The 25,752-nt window shown below is 43.8% G+C and overlaps 11 non-coding genes across 11 annotated transcripts; all 11 read left to right on the top strand.

Moving 5' to 3' along the window:
• Positions 1–777: 777 nt before the first annotated feature.
• On the top strand, positions 778–863 carry TRNAR-UCU (transfer RNA arginine (anticodon UCU)). Its single transcript is given in 2 exon segments — positions 778–814; positions 828–863. It is a non-coding gene; the product is annotated as a tRNA-Arg (tRNA).
• An 895-nt stretch (positions 864–1,758) lies between these two features.
• On the top strand, positions 1,759–1,844 carry TRNAR-UCU (transfer RNA arginine (anticodon UCU)). Its single transcript is given in 2 exon segments — positions 1,759–1,795; positions 1,809–1,844. It is a non-coding gene; the product is annotated as a tRNA-Arg (tRNA).
• An 895-nt stretch (positions 1,845–2,739) lies between these two features.
• Positions 2,740–2,825, top strand: TRNAR-UCU (transfer RNA arginine (anticodon UCU)). The gene is given in 2 exon segments: positions 2,740–2,776; positions 2,790–2,825. It is a non-coding gene; the product is annotated as a tRNA-Arg (tRNA).
• An 895-nt stretch (positions 2,826–3,720) lies between these two features.
• Positions 3,721–3,806, top strand: TRNAR-UCU (transfer RNA arginine (anticodon UCU)). Its single transcript is given in 2 exon segments — positions 3,721–3,757; positions 3,771–3,806. It is a non-coding gene; the product is annotated as a tRNA-Arg (tRNA).
• An 895-nt stretch (positions 3,807–4,701) lies between these two features.
• Positions 4,702–4,787, top strand: TRNAR-UCU (transfer RNA arginine (anticodon UCU)). Its single transcript is given in 2 exon segments — positions 4,702–4,738; positions 4,752–4,787. It is a non-coding gene; the product is annotated as a tRNA-Arg (tRNA).
• Positions 4,788–5,682: 895 nt separating this feature from the next.
• Positions 5,683–5,768, top strand: TRNAR-UCU (transfer RNA arginine (anticodon UCU)). Its single transcript is given in 2 exon segments — positions 5,683–5,719; positions 5,733–5,768. It is a non-coding gene; the product is annotated as a tRNA-Arg (tRNA).
• A 3,838-nt stretch (positions 5,769–9,606) lies between these two features.
• Positions 9,607–9,692, top strand: TRNAR-UCU (transfer RNA arginine (anticodon UCU)). The gene is given in 2 exon segments: positions 9,607–9,643; positions 9,657–9,692. It is a non-coding gene; the product is annotated as a tRNA-Arg (tRNA).
• Positions 9,693–20,321: 10,629 nt separating this feature from the next.
• On the top strand, positions 20,322–20,407 carry TRNAR-UCU (transfer RNA arginine (anticodon UCU)). Its single transcript is given in 2 exon segments — positions 20,322–20,358; positions 20,372–20,407. It is a non-coding gene; the product is annotated as a tRNA-Arg (tRNA).
• An 894-nt stretch (positions 20,408–21,301) lies between these two features.
• Positions 21,302–21,387, top strand: TRNAR-UCU (transfer RNA arginine (anticodon UCU)). Its single transcript is given in 2 exon segments — positions 21,302–21,338; positions 21,352–21,387. It is a non-coding gene; the product is annotated as a tRNA-Arg (tRNA).
• A 1,855-nt stretch (positions 21,388–23,242) lies between these two features.
• Positions 23,243–23,328, top strand: TRNAR-UCU (transfer RNA arginine (anticodon UCU)). Its single transcript is given in 2 exon segments — positions 23,243–23,279; positions 23,293–23,328. It is a non-coding gene; the product is annotated as a tRNA-Arg (tRNA).
• Positions 23,329–24,224: 896 nt separating this feature from the next.
• Positions 24,225–24,310, top strand: TRNAR-UCU (transfer RNA arginine (anticodon UCU)). Its single transcript is given in 2 exon segments — positions 24,225–24,261; positions 24,275–24,310. It is a non-coding gene; the product is annotated as a tRNA-Arg (tRNA).
• Positions 24,311–25,752: the final 1,442 nt, after the last annotated feature.

Below are 25,752 nucleotides of genomic sequence, written 5' to 3'. Positions count from 1 at the left end.
TGGAAAGGAGTAAACAGTTCACCTTCACCAGCACAGTTTGTAACCACCTCATCAACTAATGACACACAATTAATCAACTAAGAGAATGAAAGCGTGCCAAGTCTTGCCTTCCATAACCAACAAACTTGGTTTTCGCTAATGATAAATCTAGCTTTGTTCCTAAATTTAAACAACAAGCCGCCCTTGAGATTCCATAGGGACATAATTTAAGAATATCCCATCAAGGGCTTCATTCCTAAAATGTATATCTTCTCCAGATGTAGTATGCAAAGCAAGCTGCATGAGCATTGTTATGCAGCACAAAGGATATCACCTTGGACGTGCAAACAAATTCACATTTTGAAATGTGGAGCGTCTCAGTTCCTGAAGCATTCATGATGGGTTTTTTTTAATGAGTGGCACCAATTTCATTAAATGAAACAAAAGAAGTGGATTTGAGAGGTCAGATGTTGGTAAGTACAACCATCTCTGCTGCTGAGTATTGAAAGTTTAGCAGGTTACAGGTAGTAGACTCAGAAAGTTTTTGATTTTTCTTAGAAATCTAGAAGACGGGTTGTGATGATAGCTTGTTATGTAATGAAACAGGTGTTTGATGAGAGTGAGATGGGACTGCTCAAATAATCCAGAGTAACATTTGGGAGATAGCCAGATGCTGTACTCTTTCTTCTTATATAACAAAAAGGTAGCCTGCATACATCCTGAAATGCCACGAACAAATGGGTAAAAGCAGATATTTTTCATTTGAAGGTGCCTGGCAAAAACAGGCAGTGCAAGCTCGGCTCTGTGGCGCAATGGATAGCGCATTGGACTTCTAGTGAAATGTAGGCATTCAAAGGTTGTGGGTTTGAGTCCCACCAGAGTCGCAATTTAAACTGGAAACCGAAGCCGTGTTACCTAAAAGATGCTGAAAGTGCACCGAAGATGGCCCTCAAGAGTCCATCCCTGGAAACTTGTCTGCTGCAACACAGACTAAGCTCTTCATGGAAAGGAGTAAACAGTTCACCTTCACCAGCACAGTTTGTAACCACCTCATCAACTAATGACACACAATTAATCAACTAAGAGAATGAAAGCGTGCCAAGTCTTGCCTTCCATAACCAACAAACTTGGTTTTCGCTAATGATAAATCTAGCTTTGTTCCTAAATTTAAACTACAAGCCGCCCTTGAGATTCCATAGGGACATCATTTAAGAACATCCCATCAAGGGCTTCATTCCTAAAATGTATATCTTCTCCAGATGTAGTATGCAAAGCAAGCTGCATGAGCATTGTTATGCAGCACAAAGGATATCACCTTGGACGTGCAAACAAATTCACATTTTGAAATGTGGAGCGTCTCAGTTCCTGAAGCATTCATGATGGGTTTTTTTTAATGAGTGGCACCAATTTCATTAAATGAAACAAAAGAAGTGGATTTGAGAGGTCAGATGTTGGTAAGTACAACCATCTCTGCTGCTGAGTATTGAAAGTTTAGCAGGTTACAGGTAGTAGACTCAGAAAGTTTTTGATTTTTCTTAGAAATCTAGAAGACGGGTTGTGATGATAGCTTGTTATGTAATGAAACAGGTGTTTGATGAGAGTGAGATGGGACTGCTGAAATAATCCAGAGTAACATTTGGGAGATAGCCAGATGCTGTACTCTTTCTTCTTATATAACAAAAAGGTAGCCTGCATACATCCTGAAATGCCACGATCAAATGGGTAAAAGCAGATATTTTTCATTTGAAGGTGCCTGGCAAAAGCAGTCAGTGCAAGCTTGGCTCTGTGGCGCAATGGATAGCGCATTGGACTTCTAGTGAAATGTAGGCATTCAAAGGTTGTGGGTTCGAGTCCCGCCAGAGTCGCATTTTAAACTGGAAACCGAAGCCGTGTTACCTAAAAGATGCTGAAAGTGCACCGAAGATGGCCCTCAAAAGTCCATCCCTGGAAACTTGTCTGCTGCAACACAGACTAAGCTCTTCATGGAAAGGAGTAAACAGTTCACCTTCACCAGCACAGTTTGTAACCACCTCATCAACTAATGACACACAATTAATCAACTAAGAGAATGAAAGCGTGCCAAGTCTTGCCTTCCATAACCAACAACCTTGGTTTTCGCTAATGATAAATCTAGCTTTGTTCCTAAATTTAAACAACAAGCCGCCCTTGAGATTCCATAGGGACATCATTGAAGAATATCCCATCAAGGGCTTCATTCCTAAAATGTATATCTTCTCCAGATGTAGTATGCAAAGCAAGCTGCATGAGCATTGTTGTGCAGCACAAAGGATATCACCTTGGACGTGCAAACAAATTCACATTTTGAAATGTGGAGCGTCTCAGTTCCTGAAGCATTCATGATGGGTTTTTTTTAATGAGTGGCACCAATTTCATTAAATGAAACAAAAGAAGTGGATTTGATAGGTCAGATGTTGGTAAGTACAACCATCTCTGCTGCTGAGTATTGAAAGTTTAGCAGGTTACAGGTAGTAGACTCAGAAAGTTTTTGATTTTTCTTAGAAATCTAAAAGACGGGTTGTGATGATAGCTTGTTATGTAATGAAACAGGTGTTTGATGAGAGTGAGATGGGACTGCTGAAATAATCCAGAGTAACATTTGGGAGATAGCCAGATGCTGTACTCTTTCTTCTTATATAACAAAAAGGTAGCCTGCATACATCCTGAAATGCCACGAACAAATGGGTAAAAGCAGATATTTTTCATTTGAAGGTGCCTGGCAAAAACAGTCAGTGCAAGCTCGGCTCTGTGGCGCAATGGATAGCGCATTGGACTTCTAGTGAAATGTAGGCATTCAAAGGTTGTGGGTTCGAGTCCCACCAGAGTCACATTTTAAACTGGAAACCGAAGCCGTGTTACCTAAAAGATGCTGAAAGTGCACCGAAGATGGCCCTCAAAAGTCCATCCCTGGAAACTTGTCTGCTGCAACACAGACTAAGCTTTTCATGGAAAGGAGTAAACAGTTCACCTTCACCAGCACAGTTTGTAACCACCTCATCAACTAATGACACACAATTAATCAACTAAGAGAATGAAAGCGTGCCAAGTCTTGCCTTCCATAACCAACAAACTTGGTTTTCACTAATGATAAATCTAGCTTTGTTCCTAAATTTAAACAACAAGCCGCCCTTGAGATTCCATAGTGACATCATTTAAGAATATCCCATCAAGGGCTTTATTCCTAAAATGTATATCTTCTCCAGATGTAGTATGCAAAGCAAGCTGCATGAGCATTGTTGTGCAGCACAAAGGATATCACCTTGGACGTGCAAACAAATTCACAGTTTGAAATGTGGAGCGTCTCAGTTCCTGAAGCATTCATGATGGGTTTTGTTTAATGAGTGGCTCCAATTTCATTAAATGAAACAAAAGAAGTGGATTTGAGAGGTCAGATGTTGGTAAGTACAACCATCTCTGCTGCTGAGTATTGAAAGTTTAGCAGGTTACAGGTAGTAGACTCAGAAAGTTTTTGATTTTTCTTAGAAATCTAGAAGACGGGTTGTGATGATAGCTTGTTATGTAATGAAACAGGTGTTTGATGAGAGTGAGATGGGACTGCTGAAATAATCCAGAGTAACATTTGGGAGATAGCCAGATGCTGTACTCTTTCTTCTTATATAACAAAAAGGTAGCCTGCATACATCCTGAAATGCCACGAACAAATGGGTAAAAGCAGATATTTTTCATTTGAAGGTGCCTGGCAAAAACAGGCAGTGCAAGCTCGGCTCTGTGGCGCAATGGATAGCGCATTGGACTTCTAGTGAAATGTAGGCATTCAAAGGTTGTGGGTTTGAGTCCCACCAGAGTCGCAATTTAAACTGGAAACCGAAGCCGTGTTACCTAAAAGATGCTGAAAGTGCACCGAAGATGGCCCTCAAGAGTCCATCCCTGGAAACTTGTCTGCTGCAACACAGACTAAGCTCTTCATGGAAAGGAGTAAACAGTTCACCTTCACCAGCACAGTTTGTAACCACCTCATCAACTAATGACACACAATTAATCAACTAAGAGAATGAAAGCGTGCCAAGTCTTGCCTTCCATAACCAACAAACTTGGTTTTCGCTAATGATAAATCTAGCTTTGTTCCTAAATTTAAACTACAAGCCGCCCTTGAGATTCCATAGGGACATCATTTAAGAACATCCCATCAAGGGCTTCATTCCTAAAATGTATATCTTCTCCAGATGTAGTATGCAAAGCAAGCTGCATGAGCATTGTTATGCAGCACAAAGGATATCACCTTGGACGTGCAAACAAATTCACATTTTGAAATGTGGAGCGTCTCAGTTCCTGAAGCATTCATGATGGGTTTTGTTTAATGAGTGGCACCAATTTCATTAAATGAAACAAAAGAAGTGGATTTGAGAGGTCAGATGTTGGTAAGTACAACCATCTCTGCTGCTGAGTATTGAAAGTTTAGCAGGTTACAGGTAGTAGACTCAGAAAGTTTTTGATTTTTCTTAGAAATCTAGAAGACGGGTTGTGATGATAGCTTGTTATGTAATGAAACAGGTGTTTGATGAGAGTGAGATGGGACTGCTGAAATAATCCAGAGTAACATTTGGGAGATAGCCAGATGCTGTACTCTTTCTTCTTATATAACAAAAAGGTAGCCTGCATACACCCTGAAATGCCACGAACAAATGGGTAAAAGCAGATATTTTTCATTTGAAGGTGCCTGGCAAAAACAGGCAGTGCAAGCTCGGCTCTGTGGCGCAATGGATAGCGCATTGGACTTCTAGTGAAATGTAGGCATTCAAAGGTTGTGGGTTTGAGTCCCACCAGAGTCGCAATTTAAACTGGAAACCGAAGCCGTGTTACCTAAAAGATGCTGAAAGTGCACCGAAGATGGCCCTCAAGAGTCCATCCCTGGAAACTTGTCTGCTGCAACACAGACTAAGCTCTTCATGGAAAGGAGTAAACAGTTCACCTTCACCAGCACAGTTTGTAACCACCTCATCAACTAATGACACACAATTAATCAACTAAGAGAATGAAAGCGTGCCAAGTCTTGCCTTCCATAACCAACAAACTTGGTTTTCGCTAATGATAAATCTAGCTTTGTTCCTAAATTTAAACTACAAGCCGCCCTTGAGATTCCATAGGGACATCATTTAAGAACATCCCATCAAGGGCTTCATTCCTAAAATGTATATCTTCTCCAGATGTAGTATGCAAAGCAAGCTGCATGAGCATTGTTATGCAGCACAAAGGATATCACCTTGGACGTGCAAACAAATTCACATTTTGAAATGTGGAGCGTCTCAGTTCCTGAAGCATTCATGATGGGTTTTTTTTAATGAGTGGCACCAATTTCATTAAATGAAACAAAAGAAGTGGATTTGAGAGGTCAGATGTTGGTAAGTACAACCATCTCTGCTGCTGAGTATTGAAAGTTTAGCAGGTTACAGGTAGTAGACTCAGAAAGTTTTTGATTTTTCTTAGAAATCTAGAAGACGGGTTGTGATGATAGCTTGTTATGTAATGAAACAGGTGTTTGATGAGAGTGAGATGGGACTGCTGAAATAATCCAGAGTAACATTTGGGAGATAGCCAGATGCTGTACTCTTTCTTCTTATATAACAAAAAGGTAGCCTGCATACATCCTGAAATGCCACGATCAAATGGGTAAAAGCAGATATTTTTCATTTGAAGGTGCCTGGCAAAAACAGTCAGTGCAAGCTCGGCTCTGTGGCGCAATGGATAGCGCATTGGACTTCTAGTGAAATGTAGGCATTCAAAGGTTGTGGGTTCGAGTCCCGCCAGAGTCGCATTTTAAACTGGAAACCGAAGCCGTGTTACCTAAAAGATGCTGAAAGTGCACCGAAGATGGCCCTCAAAAGTCCATCCCTGGAAACTTGTCTGCTGCAACACAGACTAAGCTTTTCATGGAAAGGAGTAAACAGTTCACCTTCACCAGCACAGTTTGTAACCACCTCATCAACTAATGACACACAATTAATCAACTAAGAGAATGAAAGCGTGCCAAGTCTTGCCTTCCATAACCAACAAACTTGGTTTTCACTAATGATAAATCTAGCTTTGTTCCTAAATTTAAACAACAAGCCGCCCTTGAGATTCCATAGGGACATCATTTAAGAATATCCCATCAAGGGCTTCATTCCTAAAATGTATATCTTCTCCAGATGTAGTATGCAAAGCAAGCTGCATGAGCATTGTTATGCAGCACAAAGGATATCACCTTGGACGTGCAAACAAATTCACATTTTGAAATGTGGAGCGTCTCAGTTCCTGAAGCATTCATGATGGGTTTTTTTTAATGAGTGGCACCAATTTCATTAAATGAAACAAAAGAAGTGGATTTGAGAGGTCAGATGTTGGTAAGTACAACCATCTCTGCTGCTGAGTGTTGAAAGTTTAGCAGGTTACAGGTAGTAGACTCAGAAAGTTTTTGATTTTTCTTAGAAATCTAGAAGACGGGTTGTGATGATAGCTTGTTATGTAATGAAACAGGTGTTTGATGAGAGTGAGATGGGACTGCTGAAATAATCCAGAGTAACATTTGGGAGATAGCCAGATGCTGTACTCTTTCTTCTTATATAACAAAAAGGTAGCCTGCATACATCCTGAAATGCCACGAACAAATGGGTAAAAGCAGATATTTTTCATTTGAAGGTGCCTGGCAAAAACAGTCAGTGCAAGCTCGGCTCTGTGGTGCAATGGATAGTGCATTGGACTTCTAGTGAAATGTAGGCATTCAATGGTTGTGGGTTCGAGTCCCACCATAGTCACATTTTAAACTGGAAACCGAAGCCGTATTACCTAAAAGATGCTGAAAGTGCACCGAAGATGGCCCTCAAAAGTCCATCCCTGGAAACTTGTCTGCTGCAACACAGACTAAGCTCTTCATGGAAAGGAGTAAACAGTTCACCTTCACCAGCACAGTTTGTAACCACCTCATCAACTAATGACACACAATTAATCAACTAAGAGAATGAAAGCGTGCCAAGTCTTGCCTTCCATAACCAACAAACTTGGTTTTCACTAATGATAAATCTAGCTTTGTTCCTAAATTTAAACAACAAGCCGCCCTTGAGATTCCATAGGGACATCATTTAAGAATATCCCATCAAGGGCTTCATTCCTAAAATGTATATCTTCTCCAGATGTAGTATGCAAAGCAAGCTGCATGAGCATTGTTATGCAGCACAAAGGATATCACCTTGGACGTGCAAACAAATTCACATTTTGAAATGTGGAGCGTCTCAGTTCCTGAAGCATTCATGATGGGTTTTTTTTAATGAGTGGCACCAATTTCATTAAATGAAACAAAAGAAGTGGATTTGAGAGGTCAGATGTTGGTAAGTACAACCATCTCTGCTGCTGAGTGTTGAAAGTTTAGCAGGTTACAGGTAGTAGACTCAGAAAGTTTTAGATTTTTCTTAGAAATCTAGAAGACGGGTTGTGATGATAGCTTGTTATGTAATGAAACAGGTGTTTGATGAGAGTGAGATGGGACTGCTGAAATAATCCAGAGTAACATTTGGGAGATAGCCAGATGCTGTACTCTTTCTTCTTATATAACAAAAAGGTAGCCTGCATACATCCTGAAATGCCACGAACAAATGGGTAAAAGCAGATATTTTTCATTTGAAGGTGCCTGGCAAAAACAGTCAGTGCAAGCTCGGCTCTGTGGTGCAATGGATAGTGCATTGGACTTCTAGTGAAATGTAGGCATTCAATGGTTGTGGGTTCGAGTCCCACCATAGTCACATTTTAAACTGGAAACCGAAGCCGTATTACCAAAAAGATGCTGAAAGTGCACCGAAGATGGCCCTCAAAAGTCCATCCCTGGAAACTTGTCTGCTGCAACACAGACTAAGCTTTTCATGGAAAGGAGTAAACAGTTCACCTTCACCAGCACAGTTTGTAACCACCTCATCAACTAATGACACACAATTAATCAACTAAGAGAATGAAAGCGTGCCAAGTCTTGCCTTCCATAACCAACAAACTTGGTTTTCACTAATGATAAATCTAGCTTTGTTCCTAAATTTAAACAACAAGCCGCCCTTGAGATTCCATAGGGACATCATTGAAGAATATCCCATCAAGGGCTTCATTCCTAAAATGTATATCTTCTCCAGATGTAGTATGCAAAGCAAGCTGCATGAGCCTTGTTGTGCAGCACAAAGGATATCACCTTGGACGTGCAAACAAATTCACATTTTGAAATGTGGAGCGTCTCAGTTCCTGAAGCATTCATGATGGGGTTTTTTTAATAAGTGGCACCAATTTCATTAAATGAAACAAAAGAAGTGGATTTGAGAGGTCAGATGTTGGTAAGTACAACCATCTCTGCTGCTGAGTATTGAAAGTTTAGCAGGTTACAGGTAGTAGACTCAGAAAGTTTTTGATTTTTCTTAGAAATCTAGAAGACGGGTTGTGATGATAGCTTGTTATGTAATGAAACAGGTGTTTGATGAGAGTGAGATGGGACTGCTGAAATAATCCAGAGTAACATGTGGGAGATAGCCAGATGCTGTACTCTTTCTTCTTATATAACAAAAAGGTAGCCTGCATACATCCTGAAATGCCACGAACAAATGGGTAAAAGCAGATATTTTTCATTTGAAGGTGCCTGGCAAAAACAGTCAGTGCAAGCTCGGCTCTGTGGCGCAATGGATAGCTCATTGGACTTCTAGTGAAATGTAGGCATTCAAACGTTGTGGGTTTGAGCCCCACCAGAGTCGCATTTTAAACTGGAAACCGAAGCCGTGTTACCTAAAAGATGCTGAAAGTGCACTGAAGATGGCCCTCAAAAGTCCATCCCTGGAAACTTGTCTGCTACAACACAGACTAAGCTCTTCATGGAAAGGAGTAAACAGTTCACCTTCACCAGCACAGTTTGTAACCACCTCATCAACTAATGACACACAATTAATCAACTAAGAGAATGAAAGCGTGCCAAGTCTTGCCTTCCATAACCAACAAACTTGGTTTTCGCTAATGATAAATCTAGCTTTGTTCCTAAATTTAAACAACAAGCCGCCCTTGAGATTCCATAGGGACATCATTTAAGAACATCCCATCAAGGGCTTCATTCCTAAAATGTATATCTTCTCCAGATGTAGTATGCAAAGCAAGCTGCATGAGCATTGTTATGCAGCACAAAGGATATCACCTTGGACGTGCAAACAAATTCACATTTTGAAATGTGGAGCGTCTCAGTTCCTGAAGCATTCATGATGGGTTTTTTTTAATGAGTGGCACCAATTTCATTAAATGAAACAAAAGAAGTGGATTTGAGAGGTCAGATGTTGGTAAGTACAACCATCTCTGCTGCTGAGTATTGAAAGTTTAGCAGGTTACAGGTAGTAGACTCAGAAAGTTTTTGATTTTTCTTAGAAATCTAGAAGACGGGTTGTGATGATAGCTTGTTATGTAATGAAACAGGTGTTTGATGAAAGTGAGATGGGACTGCTGAAATAATCCAGAGTAACATTTGGGAGATAGCCAGATGCTGTACTCTTTCTTCTTATATAACAAAAAGGTAGCCTGCATACATCCTGAAATGCCACGATCAAATGGGTAAAAGCAGATATTTTTCATTTGAAGGTGCCTGGCAAAAACAGTCAGTGCAAGCTCGGCTCTGTGGCGCAATGGATAGCGCATTGGACTTCTAGTGAAATGTAGGCATTCAAAGGTTGTGGGTTCGAGTCCCGCCAGAGTCGCATTTTAAACTGGAAACCGAAGCCGTGTTACCTAAAAGATGCTGAAAGTGCACCGAAGATGGCCCTCAAAAGTCCATCCCTGGAAACTTGTCTGCTGCAACACAGACTAAGCTCTTCATGGAAAGGAGTAAACAGTTCACCTTCACAAGCACAGTTTGTAACCACCTCATCAACTAATGACACACAATTAATCAACTAAGAGAATGAAAGCGTGCCAAGTCTTGCCTTCCATAACCAACAACCTTGGTTTTTGCTAATGATAAATCTAGCTTTGTTCCTAAATTTAAACAACAAGCCGCCCTTGAGATTCCATAGGGACATCATTGAAGAATATCCCATCAAGGGCTTCATTCCTAAAATGTATATCTTCTCCAGATGTAGTATGCAAAGCAAGCTGCATGAGCATTGTTGTGCAGCACAAAGGATATCACCTTGGACGTGCAAACAAATTCACATTTTGAAATGTGGAGCGTCTCAGTTCCTGAAGCATTCATGATGGGTTTTTTTTAATGAGTGGCACCAATTTCATTAAATGAAACAAAAGAAGTGGATTTGAGAGGTCAGATGTTGGTAAGTACAACCATCTCTGCTGCTGAGTATTGAAAGTTTAGCAGGTTACAGGTAGTAGACTCAGAAAGTTTTTGATTTTTCTTAGAAATCTAGAAGACGGGTTGTGATGATAGCTTGTTATGTAATGAAACAGGTGTTTGATGAGAGTGAGATGGGACTGCTGAAATAATCCAGAGTAACATTTGGGAGATAGCCAGATGCTGTACTCTTTCTTCTTATATAACAAAAAGGTAGCCTGCATACATCCTGAAATGCCACGAACAAATGGGTAAAAGCAGATATTTTTCATTTGAAGGTGCCTGGCAAAAACAGTCAGTGCAAGCTTGGCTCTGTGGCACAATGGATAGCGCATTGGACTTCTAGTGAAATGTAGGCATTCAAAGGTTGAGGGTTTGAGTCCCACCAGAGTCACATTTTAAACTGGAAACCGAAGCCGTGTTACCTAAAAGATGCTGAAAGTGCACCGAAGATGGCCCTCAAAAGTCCATCCCTGGAAACTTGTCTGCTGCAACACAGACTAAGCTTTTCATGGAAAGGAGTAAACAGTTCACCTTCACCAGCACAGTTTGTAACTAGTGTTGGGCGAACAGTGTTCGCCACTGTTCGGGTTCTGCAGAACATCACCCTGTTCGGGTGATGTTCGAGTTCGGCCGAACACCTGACGGTGCTCGGCCAAACCGTTCGGCCATATGGCCGAACTAAGAGCGCATGGCCGAACGTTCCCCGAACGTTCGGCTAGCGCTGTGATTGGCCGAACGGGTCACGTGGTTCGGACCCGAACGCGCTCTGATTGGCCGAACTGTCACGTGGTTCGGGTAAATAAATACCCGAACCACGTCATATCTCCGCCATTTGTCTGTGGGTTTAGCTTTGGGTAGGCAGGCAGGGTAGTTCGCGCTCCAGCCACGCTAGCCAGGGTCCCCCCCAGTCATTGTGTGTCGCTGCTGGGAACAGTAGTACACCGCTCGTTCAGCCACACTATATAGCATTCTGTGTACTGTTCTGTGTCTGCTGGGAACAGTAGTACACCGCTCGTTCAGCCACACTATATAGCATTCTGTGTACTGTTCTGTGTCTGCTGGGAACAGTAGTACACCGCTCGTTCAGCCACACTATATAGCATTCTGTGTACTGTTCTGTGTCTGCTGGGAACAGTAGTACACCGCTCGTTCAGCCACACTATATAGCATTCTGTGTACTGTTCTGTGTCTGCTGGGAACAGTAGTACACCGCTCGTTCAGCCACACTATATAGCATTCTGTGTACTGTTCTGTGTCTGCTGGGAACAGTAGTACACCGCTCGTTCAGCCACACTATATAGCATTCTGTGTACTGTTCTGTGTCTGCTGGGAACAGTAGTACACCGCTCGTTCAGCCACACTATATAGCATTCTGTGTACTGTTCTGTGTCTGCTGGGAACAGTGGTACACCGCTCGTTCAGCCACACTATATAGCATTCTGTGTACTGTTCTGTGTCTGCTGGGAACAGTGGTACACCGCTCGTTCAGCCACACTATATAGCATTCTGTGTACTGTTCTGTGTCTGCTGGGAACAGTAGTACACCGCTCGTTCAGCCAGACTATATACCATTGTTTACTGACACTATATAGCAGACTATATAGCATTGTGTGTACACCGCTCAGCCAGACTATATACCATTGTTTACTGACACTCTGTGTACACCGCTCAGCCAGACTATATACCATTGTTTACTGCCACTCTGATTCTGCTGGGAACAGTAGTACACCGCTCGTTCAGCCACACTATATAGCATTCTGTGTACTGTTCTGTGTCTGCTGGGAACAGTAGTACACCGCTCGTTCAGCCACACTATATAGCATTCTGTGTACTGTTCTGTGTCTGCTGGGAACAGTAGTACACCGCTCGTTCAGCCACACTATATAGCATTCTGTGTACTGTTCTGTGTCTGCTGGGAACAGTAATACACCGCTCGTTCAGCCACACTATATAGCATTCTGTGTACTGTTCTGTGTCTGCTGGGAACAGTGGTACACCGCTCGTTCAGCCACACTATATAGCATTCTGTGTACTGTTCTGTGTCTGCTGGGAACAGTAGTACACCGCTCGTTCAGCCACACTATATAGCATTCTGTGTACTGTTCTGTGTCTGCTGGGAATAGTGGTACACCGCTCGTTCAGCCACACTATATAGCATTCTGTGTACTGTTCTGTGTCTGCTGGGAACAGTAGTACACCGCTCGTTCAGCCACACTATATAGCATTCTGTGTACTGTTCTGTGTCTGCTGGGAATAGTGGTACACCGCTCGTTCAGCCACACTATATAGCATTCTGTGTACTGTTCTGTGTCTGCTGGGAACAGTAGTACACCGCTCGTTCAGCCACACTATATAGCATTCTGTGTACTGTTCTGTGTCTGCTGGGAATAGTGGTACACCGCTCGTTCAGCCACACTATATAGCATTCTGTGTACTGTTCTGTGTCTGCTGGGAACAGTAGTACACCGCTCGTTCAGCCACACTATATAGCATTCTGTGTACTGTTCTGTGTCTGCTGGGAACAGTAGTACACCGCTCGTTCAGCCACACTATATAGCATTCTGTGTACTGTTCTGTGTCTGCTGGGAACAGTAGTACACCGCTCGTTCAGCCACACTATATAGCATTCTGTGTACTGTTCTGTGTCTGCTGGGAATAGTGGTACACCGCTCGTTCAGCCACACTATATAGCATTCTGTGTACTGTTCTGTGTCTGCTGGGAACAGTAGTACACCGCTCGTTCAGCCACACTATATAGCATTCTGTGTACTGTTCTGTGTCTGCTGGGAACAGTAGTACACCGCTCGTTCAGCCACACTATATAGCATTCTGTGTACTGTTCTGTGTCTGCTGGGAATAGTGGTACACCGCTCGTTCAGCCACACTATATAGCATTCTGTGTACTGTTCTGTGTCTGCTGGGAATAGTGGTACACCGCTCACCCGTCACTGTATAGCATTGTGCTCTGTGTCGCTGCTGGGAATAGTGGTACTGTATAGCATTTCTGTACTGCCACTGTACTGCTGCCAGTCAGCGTGTACTGTAAGGATAAGTGAAATGAGGAAGAAATCCGGTGAAAGAGGGAGGGGCAAGGGAAGAGGTGTTTCCCCTGACGGTTCACGTACAGGCCACAGGGGAGCACCCAAGAAAACCCACTCAATACCGCCCATGTTGTCCAGGACAACAACCCTCACAAATCCAAAAGAACAGGACCAGATAATTACTTGGATGACCTCTCAAGCGTCCAGCAGTGGGTTAAGCAGCACCAGCACATCACGCACGAGGTCCGAGTCCTCAGCCAGTTACAAGGAGCCAGTGGGCACAAAGCTGACACAACCGGCAGCGACACCACGCACACAACTGCCAGATAACCAGTCCGATGAATTACCTCAGGACACAATGGGGTATTCGCAGGAGCTATTCCCAGCCCAACAAACTTCCACCTTTCAAAGGTCAATGGAGGAACAGCCAGAAATGTTGTGCCTGGATTCACAACCGTTAACTGTGGGAAATGCACCGCGCACTGAAATACAAGGCGAGTCCGAAGAGGACTCGGAAACCCAAATCCCAGAGCAATTTGGGCAGGAGGGGTTGCAATTGCAGGAGGTCGGCCGACAAGATCTGGAAGACGACGTTGGAGTGTGCTGCGCAGAGGTTGTTGTGGGGAGCTCTACTCCACGGCGGTGGCCCACAATGACATATGACGAGTTTGAGGAGATGGAAGAGGAGGGTATGGACAATGTGGACAGAGACCCAGATTTTGTTTGTGAACGAGAACATCGCCGTCGTAGCAGCAGCACAGATGAGTCTGTTGAAGAACACACTGCTGCACGAGTTCGCCTTGTGCCACAAGGTAGGCGGCGCGCAATTTCAGGCACCACAAGCGTGGAAGTTCAAGTGAGAGGCAAAAGAGGAGCAAACAGAAATCGCCAGCAAGGAGGCAGGTGCTCCAAAGTCTGGGCTTTCTTTGAAGACTGCACTGAGGATGTTACCATGGCGATTTGCAAGGTGTGCAAGACCCGCCTGAGCAGGGGGAAAAATATTAACAACCTCTCCACCACCAGCATGAGCCGTCACATGCTATCCAAACATCCCACTCTTTGGGCAAACGCGTCAGGACAGGGTACCAGAAACAACACTGCCTCCCTTGGGTTCACCAGACCCGCCTCAGCAGCAGCAGTAGCCCAGCCATTGCGTGGTTCACAACATTCACAAACATCAGACGACGCTGACACTGTCACTTTCCGGAGTAGTGCTCTTGAGGTCTCCCAGTGTTCATCAAACACAACAACCAACAGCCCTTCCGTGTGCAGCGCTACGGTTCAGTTGTCTGTGTCGGAGATGTTTGAGCGCAAGAGGAAATTGCCAGCAAATGACCCCCGGGCCGTGGCAGTAACAGCCAGCATAGCCAAGCTTCTGGCCTGCGAAATGCTGCCATATCGATTGGTGGAGACAAACAGCTTCAAGGGCATGATGTCAGTGGCCATCCCACGTTACGTGGTTCCCAGCCGCTACCACTTTGCACGCTCTGCAGTGCCTGAGTTGCATGAGCACGTGGTCAGCAAAATAACCCGAAGCTTGAAGAATGCCGTTGCCTGCAAGGTTCACCTCACCACTGACACCTGGACGAGTGCGTTCGGCCAGGGTCGATACATCTCCCTTACCGCGCACTGGGTGAACCTTGTGGAGCCTGGCAGCGATTCCTCACCTGCTACGGCACGGGTGTTGCCCACGCCACAAACAGCTGCACCGCCGTCCCTCCCACTGGATAACAACAGCAGCACCTACCTCTCTGACTCCTTCTCCTCCAACGCATCTCAAAGCTGTACCTCATCCGGAAACGCTAACCCAGCAGCAGTAGGATCGTGGAAGCAGTGCAGCACAGCTGTTGGCATGCGTCAGCAAGCGTTGCTGAAGCTAATCTGCCTTGGGGATAAGCAGCACACAGGGGAGGAAATTTGGAGGGGAATAAAGGAACAGACGGATTTGTGGCTGGCACCGCTGGACCTGAAACCGGGCATGGTTGTGTGTGATAATGGGAGTAATCTCATTCGCGCTTTAAGGTTGGCTAAGCTGACACACATCCCTTGCCTGGCGCACGTGATGAACCTAGTAGTTCAGCGGTTCCTGAGGACATACCCAGGCGTGCCCGATCTGCTGTTGAAGGTGCGTCGAGTGTCCAAACATTGTAGAAATTCCAGTACTGCTTCGGGGGCACTCGCCAAGATGCAGGAGCGCTTCAATCTCCCCCACCATCGCTTGCTGTGTGATGTCCCTACGCGCTGGAATTCTACGCTGCACATGCTAGCCCGCTTTTGCGAGCAGAAGAGTGCAGTGGTCCAGTACATGACGGCGCAGTACCGAGGCGCATCCGGCCAGCTGCCAAGCTTCTGTGGATCCGATTGGGCCAACATGTTGGACCTCTGCCAAGTCCTCCAAAATTTTGAGCAATCCACGTTGCTTGTGAGCAGTGACAACTCTTCAGTCAGCATTACCATACCACTGCTGTGTTTACTGAAGAGGTCGATGTTAAAAATCAAGGAAACAGCTGTCATGATGCAACTGGGGGAATCTGAAGGAGAAAACGATCAGCGTGATGGTACCAACATCAGGCCATCCGCCTCAGGGAACGCTGGCCCCAGCAGCTATGACGAAGAAGAGGAGGAGGAACAGCTGGAGTTGGAGCAGGAATTTCATGCCACCACTGACGAGGGCCAGAGCGGTGCACGTTGGACTTCCACAATTCAACGCGAATGGTCAGCAGAAGCAGACCAGGAGGAAGGTGACGACTATGATGCATCACAACAACTATCACAACGCTCACAAGAGGATGATGAGGATTCTGGTAGGACTCTGGCACACATGGCTCAATTCATGCTAGACTGCATTGAACGTGACCCACGCATTGTGCGCATTCTGGACAACACCAATTACTGGGTTTATACCCTTCTGGATCCACGGTACAAACACAATGTTCCAAAACTGCTTGAAGAAAGAGTCAGACAGGTCAAAATGGAAGAATACCAGCAGGCCCTTGTGGAGACTTTAGAGAGGAGATTGACATCCTCCCCCTCCTCTAGCCAGTTGTACGCAGACAGACTGACTTCCGCAAACCCAGGACGACCAGGAGGGCAGCAAACAACGCAAGCCGCAGCTAGTACCCAAAAGGGAATGGTATCGGCAGTGTCCTTGGAGTGGGAAAATTTTCTGACACCCATGCAGCCGCAGCCCACTGAACAGCAAGCGTGCAGATCCACCTCCAACACCGATCGCCTGGAGAAGATGGTCAAGGACTACATGTCAGATGGCGTAGCTGTGTCGAACCATCCATCTGCACCCTTCAACTATTGGGTATCGAAGCTAGACACCTGGCACGAACTGGCAATGTACGCAATAGAGGTGCTGGCTTGCCCGGCAGCCAGCGTTATGTCGGAACGCTGTTTCAGTGCTGCCGGAGGCATCGTCACAGATCGGCGTATCCGCCTCTCTACAGAAAATGCAGACCGTCTGACTCAAATTAAAATGAATCAATCCTGGATTGGAAATGACTACGCAACACTCCAGGACCCCAACCAAGTAACATGACCAATGAACATCTGGGATGGTGTTGCGTTTCCGGGCCCTGTTTATTGAACCTCTCATCTGTATTACATTTATGACTGCATGGCGGCAAAAAGCATTGCTGCTATATCCGCACGCTTTTTGTCCACATGCAAGGCCTGGGTTGTTGTGTCTCACAAAGCGTGGCCTTCTCCTCCTGCGCCTGCTCCTGTTCCATCACGTCTGCTGCTGCTGGGTTAGCGTTGCCGCGTGGTCCCTGTTTATTGAACCACTTATCTTTATTACATTTATGACTGCATGGCGGTACAAAGCATGCTATCCGCACGCTTCTTGCCCTCATGCAAGGCCTGGGTTGTTGTGTCTCACAAAGCGTGGCCTTCTCCTCCTGCGCCTGCTCCTGTTCCATCACGTCTGCTGCTGCTGGGTTAGCGTTGCCGCGTGGTCCCTGTTTATTGAACCACTTATCTTTATTACATTTATGACTGCATGGCGGTACAAAGCATGCTATCCGCACGCTTCTTGCCCTCATGCAAGGCCTGGGTTGTTGTGTCTCACAAAGCGTGGCCTTCTCCTCCTGCGCCTGCTCCTGTTCCATCACGTCTGCTGCTGCTGGGTTAGCGTTGCCGCGTGGTCCCTGTTTATTGAACCACTTATCTTTATTACATTTATGACTGCATGGCGGTACAAAGCATGCTATCCGCACGCTTCTTGCCCTCATGCAAGGCCTGGGTTGTTGTGTCTCACAAAGCGTGGCCTTCTCCTCCTGCGCCTCCTCCTGTTCCATCACGTCTGCTGCTGCTGGGTTAGCGTTGCCGCGTGGTCCCTGTTTATTGAACCACTTATCTTTATTACATTTATGACTGCATGGCGGTACAAAGCCTGCTATCCGCACGCTTCTTGCCCTCATGCAAGGCCGGGGTTGTTGTGTCTCACAAAGCGTGGCCTTCTTCTCCTCCTGCGCCACCCTCCTCCTGTTCCATCACGTGTGCTGCTGCTGGGTTAGCGTTGCCGCGTGGTCCCTGTTTATTGAACCACTTATCTTTATTACATTTATGACTGCATGGCGGTACAAAGCATGCTATCCGCACGCTTCTTGCCCTCATGCAAGGCCTGGGTTGTTGTGTCTCACAAAGCGTGGCCTTCTCCTCCTGCGCCTCCTCCTGTTCCATCACGTCTGCTGCTGCTGGGTTAGCGTTGCCGCGTGGTCCCTGTTTATTGAACCACTTATCTTTATTACATTTATGACTGCATGGCGGTACAAAGCCTGCTATCCGCACGCTTCTTGCCCTCATGCAAGGCCGGGGTTGTTGTGTCTCACAAAGCGTGGCCTTCTTCTCCTCCTGCGCCACCCTCCTCCTGTTCCATCACGTGTGCTGCTGCTGGGTTAGCGTTACCGGTCCCTTTTCCTGGAACCTCTTATATGTATTACATTTATGACTGCATGCCGACAAAAAACATGTTACCTGTGCAAAGAAAACAGACATTTCCCGCATTTAAAAGACAGTTTTCCCTTTGAAACTTTAAAATCGATTTTCTCAAAAACTATAAGCTCTTTTTGCTAATTTTTTTTTCCTCTTGTACCCACTCCCAAGGTGCACATACCCTGTAAATTTGGGGTATGTGGCATGTAAGGAGGCTTTACAAACCACAAAAGTTCGGGTCCCCATTGACTTCCATTATGTTCGGAGTTCGGGTCGAACACCCGAACATCGCGGCCATGTTCGGCCTGTTCGGCCCGAACCCGAACATCTAGATGTTCGCCCAACACTATTTGTAACCACCTCATCAACTAATGACACACAATTAATCAACTAAGAGAATGAAAGCGTGCCAAGTCTTGCCTTCCATAACCAACAAACTTGGTTTTCACTAATGATAAATCTAGCTTTGTTCCTAAATTTAAATAACAAGCCGCCCTTGAGATTCCATAGGGACATTATTTAAGAATATCCCATCAAGGGCTTCATTCCTAAAATGTATATCTTCTCCAGATGTAGTATGCAAAGCAAGCTGCATGAGCATTGTTGTGCAGCACAAAGGATATCACCTTGGACGTGCAAACAAATTCACATTTTGAAATGTGGAGCGTCTCAGTTCCTGAAGCATTCATGATGGGTTTTTTTTAATGAGTGGCACCAATTTCATTAAATGAAACAAAAGAAGTGGATTTGAGAGGTCAGATGTTGGTAAGTACAACCATCTCTGCTGCTGAGTATTGAAAGTTTAGCAGGTTACAGGTAGTAGACTCAGAAAGTTTTTGATTTTTCTTAGAAATCTAGAAGACGGGTTGTGATGATAGCTTGTTATGTAATGAAACAGGTGTTTGATGAGAGTGAGATGGGACTGCTGAAATAATCCAGAGTAACATTTGGGAGATAGCCAGATGCTGTACTCTTTCTTCTTATATAACAAAAAGGTAGCCTGCATACATCCTGAAATGCCACGAACAAATGGGTAAAAGCAGATATTTTTCATTTGAAGGTGCCTGGCAAAAACAGTCAGTGCAAGCTCGGCTCTGTGGTGCAATGGATAGTGCATTGGACTTCTAGTGAAATGTAGGCATTCAATGGTTGTGGGTTCGAGTCCCACCATAGTCACATTTTAAACTGGAAACCGAAGCCGTATTACCAAAAAGATGCTGAAAGTCCTCAAAAGTCCATCCCTGGAAACTTGTCTGCTGCAACACAGACTAAGCTCTTCATGGAAAGGAGTAAACAGTTCACCTTCACCAGCACAGTTTGTAACCACCTCATCAACTAATGACACACAATTAATCAACTAAGAGAATGAAAGCGTGCCAAGTCTTGCCTTCCATAACCAACAAACTTGGTTTTCACTAATGATAAATCTAGCTTTTTCTAAATTTAAACAACAAGCCACCCTTGAGATTCCATAGGGACATCATTGAAGAATATCCCATCAAGGGCTTCATTCCTAAAATGTATATCTTCTCCAGATGTAGTATGCAAAGCAAGCTGCATGAGCATTGTTGTGCAGCACAAAGGATATCACTTGGACGTGCAAACAAATTCACATTTTAAAAAGTGGAGCGTCTCAGTTCCTGAAGCATTCATGATGGGTTTTTTTTAATAAGTGGCACCAATTTCATTAAATGAAACAAAAGAAGTGGATTTGAGAGGTCAGATGTTGGTAAGTACAACCATCTCTGCTGCTGCTGAGTATTGAAAGTTTAGCAGGTTACAGGTAGTAGACTCAGAAAGTTTTTGATTTTTCTTAGAAATCTAGAAGACGGGTTGTGATGATAGCTTGTTATGTAATGAAACAGGTGTTTGATGAGAGTGAGATGGGACTGCTGAAATAATCCAGAGTAACATTTGGGAGATAGCCAGATGCTGTACTCTTTCTTCTTATATAACAAAAAGGTAGCCTGCATACATCCTGAAATGCCACGAACAAATGGGTAAAAGCAGATATTTTTCATTTGAAGGTGCCTGGCAAAAACAGTCAGTGCAAGCTTGGCTCTGTGGCACAATGGATAGCGCATTGGACTTCTAGAGAAATGTAGGCATTCAAAGGTTGTGGGTTCGAGTCCCACCAGAGTCGCATTTTGAACTGGAAACCGAAGCCGTGTTACCTAAAAGATGCTGAAAGTGCACCGAAGATGGCCCTCAAAAGTCCATCCCTGGAAACTTGTCTGCTGCAACACAGACTAAGCTTTTCATGGAAAGGAGTAAACAGTTCACCTTCACCAGCACAGTTTGTAACCACCTCATCAACTAATGACACACAATTAATCAACTAAGAGAATGAAAGCGTGCCAAGTCTTGCCTTCCATAACCAACAAACTTGGTTTTCACTAATGATAAATCTAGCTTTGTTCCTAAATTTAAACAACAAGCCGCCCTTGAGATTCCATAGGGACATCATTGAAGAATATCCCATCAAGGGCTTCATTCCTAAAATGTATATCTTCTCCAGATGTAGTATGCAAAGCAAGCTGCATGAGCATTGTTGTGCAGCACAAAGGATATCACTTGGACGTGCAAACAAATTCACATTTTGAAATGTGGAGCGTCTCAGTTCCTGAAGCATTCATGATGGGTTTTTTTTAATAAGTGGCACCAATTTCATTAAATGAAACAAAAGAAGTGGATTTGAGAGGTCAGATGTTGGTAAGTACAACCATCTCTGCTGCTGAGTATTGAAAGTTTAGCAGGTTACAGGTAGTAGACTCAGAAAGTTTTTGATTTTTCTTAGAAATCTAGAAGACGGGTTGTGATGATAGCTTGTTATGTAATGAAACAGGTGTTTGATGAGAGTGAGATGGGACTGCTGAAATAATCCAGAGTAACATTTGGGAGATAGCCAGATGCTGTACTCTTTCTTCTTATATAACAAAAAGGTAGCCTGCATACATCCTGAAATGCCACGAACAAATGGGTAAAAGCAGATATTTTTCATTTGAAGGTGCCTGGCAAAAACAGTCAGTGCAAGCTCGGCTCTGTGGCGCAATGGATAGCTCATTGGACTTCTAGTGAACTGTAGGCATTCAAACGTTGTGGGTTCGAGCCCCACCAGAGTCGCATTTTAAACTGGAAACCGAAGCCGTGTTACCTAAAAGATGCTGAAAGTGCACTGAAGATGGCCCTCGAAAGTCCATCCCTGGAAACTTGTCTGCTACAACACAGACTAAGCTCTTCATGGAAAGGAGTAAACAGTTCACCTTCACCAGCACAGTTTGTAACCACCTAATCAACTAAGAGAATGAAAGCGTGCCAAGTCTTGCCTTCCATAACCAACAAACTTGGTTTTCACTAATGATAAATCTAGCTTTGTTCCTAAATTTAAACAACAAGCCGCCCTTGAGATTCCATAGGGACATCATTTAAGAATATCCCATCAAGGGCTTCATTCCTAAAATGTATATCTTCTCCAGATGTAGTATGCAAAGCAAGCTGCATGAGCATTGTTATGCAGCACAAAGGATATCACCTTGGACGTGCAAACAAATTCACATTTTGAAATGTGGAGCGTCTCAGTTCCTGAAGCATTCATGATGGGTTTTTTTTAATGAGTGGCACCAATTTCATTAAATGAAACAAAAGAAGTGGATTTGAGAGGTCAGATGTTGGTAAGTACAACCATCTCTGCTGCTGAGTGTTGAAAGTTTAGCAGGTTACAGGTAGTAGACTCAGAAAGTTTTAGATTTTTCTTAGAAATCTAGAAGACGGGTTGTGATGATAGCTTGTTATGTAATGAAACAGGTGTTTGATGAGAGTGAGATGGGACTGCTGAAATAATCCAGAGTAACATTTGGGAGATAGCCAGATGCTGTACTCTTTCTTCTTATATAACAAAAAGGTAGCCTGCATACATCCTGAAATGCCACGAACAAATGGGTAAAAGCAGATATTTTTCATTTGAAGGTGCCTGGCAAAAACAGTCAGTGCAAGCTCGGCTCTGTGGTGCAATGGATAGTGCATTGGACTTCTAGTGAAATGTAGGCATTCAATGGTTGTGGGTTCGAGTCCCACCATAGTCACATTTTAAACTGGAAACCGAAGCCGTATTACCTAAAAGATGCTGAAAGTGCACCGAAGATGGCCCTCAAAAGTCCATCCCTGGAAACTTGTCTGCTGCAACACAGACTAAGCTCTTCATGGAAAGGAGTAAACAGTTCACCTTCACCAGCACAGTTTGTAACCACCTCATCAACTAATGACACACAATTAATCAACTAAGAGAATGAAAGCGTGCCAAGTCTTGCCTTCCATAACCAACAAACTTGGTTTTCACTAATGATAAATCTAGCTTTTTCTAAATTTAAACAACAAGCCACCCTTGAGATTCCATAGGGACATCATTGAAGAATATCCCATCAAGGGCTTCATTCCTAAAATGTATATCTTCTCCAGATGTAGTATGCAAAGCAAGCTGCATGAGCATTGTTGTGCAGCACAAAGGATATCACCTTGGACGTGCAAACAAATTCACATTTTAAAAAGTGGAGCGTCTCAGTTCCTGAAGCATTCATGATGGGTTTTTTTTAATAAGTGGCACCAATTTCATTAAATGAAACAAAAGAAGTGGATTTGAGAGGTCAGATGTTGGTAAGTACAACCATCTCTGCTGCTGCTGAGTATTGAAAGTTTAGCAGGTTACAGGTAGTAGACTCAGAAAGTTTTTGATTTTTCTTAGAAATCTAGAAGACGGGTTGTGATGATAGCTTGTTATGTAATGAAACAGGTGTTTGATGAGAGTGAGATGGGACTGCTGAAATAATCCAGAGTAACATTTGGGAGATAGCCAGATGCTGTACTCTTTCTTCTTATATAACAAAAAGGTAGCCTGCATACATCCTGAAATGCCACGAACAAATGGGTAAAAGCAGATATTTTTCATTTGAAGGTGCCTGGCAAAAACAGTCAGTGCAAGCTTGGCTCTGTGGCACAATGGATAGCGCATTGGACTTCTAGAGAAATGTAGGCATTCAAAGGTTGTGGGTTCGAGTCCCACCATAGTCACATTTTAAACTGGAAACCGAAGCCGTATTACCTAAAAGATGCTGAAAGTGCACCGAAGATGGCCCTCAAAAGTCCATCCCTGGAAACTTGTCTGCTGCAACACAGACTAAGCTCTTCATGGAAAGGAGTAAACAGTTCACCTTCACCAGCACAGTTTGTAACCACCTCATCAACTAATGACACACAATTAATCAACTAAGAGAATGAAAGCGTGCCAAGTCTTGCCTTCCATAACCAACAAACTTGGTTTTCACTAATGATAAATCTAGCTTTTTCTAAATTTAAACAACAAGCCACCCTTGAGATTCCATAGGGACATCATTGAAGAATATCCCATCAAGGGCTTCATTCCTAAAATGTATATCTTCTCCAGATGTAGTATGCAAAGCAAGCTGCATGAGCATTGTTGTGCAGCACAAAGGATATCACCTTGGACGTGCAAACAAATTCACATTTTAAAAAGTGGAGCGTCTCAGTTCCTGAAGCATTCATGATGGGTTTTTTTTAATAAGTGGCACCAATTTCATTAAATGAAACAAAAGAAGTGGATTTGAGAGGTCAGATGTTGGTAAGTACAACCATCTCTGCTGCTGCTGAGTATTGAAAGTTTAGCAGGTTACAGGTAGTAGACTCAGAAAGTTTTTGATTTTTCTTAGAAATCTAGAAGACGGGTTGTGATGATAGCTTGTTATGTAATGAAACAGGTGTTTGATGAGAGTGAGATGGGACTGCTGAAATAATCCAGAGTAACATTTGGGAGATAGCCAGATGCTGTACTCTTTCTTCTTATATAACAAAAAGGTAGCCTGCATACATCCTGAAATGCCACGAACAAATGGGTAAAAGCAGATATTTTTCATTTGAAGGTGCCTGGCAAAAACAGTCAGTGCAAGCTTGGCTCTGTGGCACAATGGATAGCGCATTGGACTTCTAGAGAAATGTAGGCATTCAAAGGTTGTGGGTTCGAGTCCCACCAGAGTCACATTTTGAACTGGAAACCGAAGCCGTGTTACCTAAAAGATGCTGAAAGTGCACCGAAGATGGCCCTCAAAAGTCCATCCCTGGAAACTTGTCTGCTGCAACACAGACTAAGCTTTTCATGGAAAGGAGTAAACAGTTCACCTTCACCAGCACAGTTTGTAACCACCTCATCAACTAATGACACACAATTAATCAACTAAGAGAATGAAAGCGTGCCAAGTCTTGCCTTCCATAACCAACAAACTTGGTTTTCACTAATGATAAATCTAGCTTTGTTCCTAAATTTAAACAACAAGCCGCCCTTGAGATTCCATAGGGACATCATTGAAGAATATCCCATCAAGGGCTTCATTCCTAAAATGTATATCTTCTCCAGATGTAGTATGCAAAGCAAGCTGCATGAGCCTTGTTGTGCAGCACAAAGGATATCACCTTGGACGTGCAAACAAATTCACATTTTGAAATGTGGAGCGTCTCAGTTCCTGAAGCATTCATGATGGGGTTTTTTTAATAAGTGGCACCAATTTCATTAAATGAAACAAAAGAAGTGGATTTGAGAGGTCAGATGTTGGTAAGTACAACCATCTCTGCTGCTGAGTATTGAAAGTTTAGCAGGTTACAGGTAGTAGACTCAGAAAGTTTTTGATTTTTCTTAGAAATCTAGAAGACGGGTTGTGATGATAGCTTGTTATGTAATGAAACAGGTGTTTGATGAGAGTGAGATGGGACTGCTGAAATAATCCAGAGTAACATGTGGGAGATAGCCAGATGCTGTACTCTTTCTTCTTATATAACAAAAAGGTAGCCTGCATACATCCTGAAATGCCACGAACAAATGGGTAAAAGCAGATATTTTTCATTTGAAGGTGCCTGGCAAAAACAGTCAGCGCAAGCTCGGCTCTGTGGCGCAATGGATAGCTCATTTGACTTCTAGTGAAATGTAGGCATTCAAACGTTGTGGGTTTGAGCCCCACCAGAGTCGCATTTTAAACTGGAAACCGAAGCCGTGTTACCTAAAAGATGCTGAAAGTGCACTGAAGATGGCCCTCAAAAGTCCATCCCTGGAAACTTGTCTGCTACAACACAGACTAAGCTCTTCATGGAAAGGAGTAAACAGTTCACCTTCACCAGCACAGTTTGTAACCACCTCATCAACTAATGACACACAATTAATCAACTAAGAGAATGAAAGCGTGCCAAGTCTTGCCTTCCATAACCAACAAACTTGGTTTTCGCTAATGATAAATCTAGCTTTGTTCCTAAATTTAAACAACAAGCCGCCCTTGAGATTCCATAGGGACATCATTTAAGAACATCCCATCAAGGGCTTCATTCCTAAAATGTATATCTTCTCCAGATGTAGTATGCAAAGCAAGCTGCATGAGCATTGTTATGCAGCACAAAGGATATCACCTTGGACGTGCAAACAAATTCACATTTTGA

Source organism: Hyperolius riggenbachi, chromosome 8 (assembly GCF_040937935.1).
Source record: "Hyperolius riggenbachi isolate aHypRig1 chromosome 8, aHypRig1.pri, whole genome shotgun sequence".
Taxonomy (NCBI): Eukaryota; Metazoa; Chordata; class Amphibia; order Anura; family Hyperoliidae; genus Hyperolius; species Hyperolius riggenbachi.
Note: the sequence above shows the minus strand (reverse complement) of the source record. Positions and strands in the feature narration are given on the sequence as shown.